Source organism: Melanerpes formicivorus, unplaced genomic scaffold (genome assembly GCF_026170545.1).
Source record: "Melanerpes formicivorus ecotype bairdi unplaced genomic scaffold, bMelFor1.0.p_v2 SCAF_557, whole genome shotgun sequence".
NCBI classification, from domain to species: Eukaryota; Metazoa; Chordata; class Aves; order Piciformes; family Picidae; genus Melanerpes; species Melanerpes formicivorus.
In genome coordinates this window covers 75903-77500 of record NW_027142909.1, presented here as the reverse complement: position 1 = coordinate 77500, position 1598 = coordinate 75903, and positions in this window count along the sequence as shown.

Here is a 1598-nt window from a genome sequence, read left to right as displayed (position 1 = left end):
ACGGGCCACAAAGCCGCCCTTCTCAGGCTAGAGGTTTCATTTAGGGAGGAACCCTCGGGGACCCCACCCGGGCAGGTGAGGCCTCACGCGCGGCGCCGCTTTTAGCCCCTTTTAACTTTCGCGACGCCGCCGCCTCGCTCTCGGCTCGGCCAACCCCCGCCACACGCAGCTGCTCGCGGCCGGCACCCCGCGGGTACCCGGAACCGAGGACGACACCGGCGCCTCACGCGTTTTAGGACACCTGAAAACTCACGGGGCCACGCAGCAGTCACAAAGCCGGTTGCGGTAGACCGGTCCCCGAACCCTGCCCCAGCGCCGGGGGGGAGGTGGAAAGGGGAGGATGCGGCAAGGCACGCGCCGGGCCGCTAACGCCACGGCTCCCCCCCCGCCTCGAGCCGCTCGGGGCTGGGGGAACGAGGACGACACCTCACACGCGACGGGAAGCGAAGTGGAAAGGAAGACCGCCCTTGCCCTGCCGGCCGGGGGCCCTTTCCGACGCGACCCGAAAGGCCTCATCGATCAACAAGGACAGAAGGAAAGGAAGCCAGCGGAGGCCCCACGGCCTCGCTCTTCTGGGACAGACACAGCCACGCGCACCCGCCACCGCCCTCGGGAGCAGCCAGCAGGCACGGGGCTCGGCGTGCGGGCAACACGCCGGAGGAGCAAACGGGGGCGCCCTCCAGAGATGGGGGGGGGGGGCAAGCTGCACCGGGCCGCACCGGCTCACAGGGCACCTCTGCCTCCCCGAAATGTGGGCTTGCATTTTCCCTCAAGCTGCACCGAGTTACATCTCCATCACGGGGCGCCCCTCTGGAGCCAGGAGGAAAGCCGTGCTGGGGCACCGGCTTGCCCTCCTCCCCCCATGCCGGGCTCCATAGCATACGAGTGGCCAGTCCACCGCCGCTGGCTTTTCCCTTAGATGCCGTGCCCCCGCGGGCTGCGGCTTTGGCCATGGGGGGGAACCCCCGTGAAGAGGGTCCAGTGCTGGGAACTCTCTCTGCCCCTTACCGGGCTCTCTCTCGCCGTGCCTGGACGGGCTTGCTTTCCATTCTTGGTGGGACCGACGCCGGCACCACGTCTCCCCGGCTTTCTCTGCCCCCCGTGCCCCACCGGGCAAACTTCGCTTCGGGGGTTCCACACTTCGGCAGTGGCCGGCGCCAGCCACTCGTCAACTTTTTTTCTTTTCCCCGCTTTCGTTGCCGAGCCCGGGCTGGGCTCCGGCTCACGGACGAGCGAAACCCATCCAACACCGCTGAGGGTGCGCCAGCGGCCCGCTCCAAACCGCCGCGCCTTTGTTCGCCCCCGCGGGTCCCCTCTCTGACCCGGGCGAAAGCCACCGAGAAGCCAGACGGACCCCCTGCCCAGCCGCCTGGCGGGGTGGCTTGGAGCAGCCGCTCGGCAGCGCTGCCCTGGGAGTGCTCGGGCGTCACTCGTTCCCCTCATATACGGAACTGGAGGGCCGTCAGGCTCCGCGATGCGCACAACCAGCCGACCTCCGCCCAGCGGCAGGTCGCAGAAATCACGCCGGCTTGTACGATGACGTAGGCGGAGGCAGAGCGCAACAGCGACCCCTTGGCGACAAGCGCGATCTCCGCGGA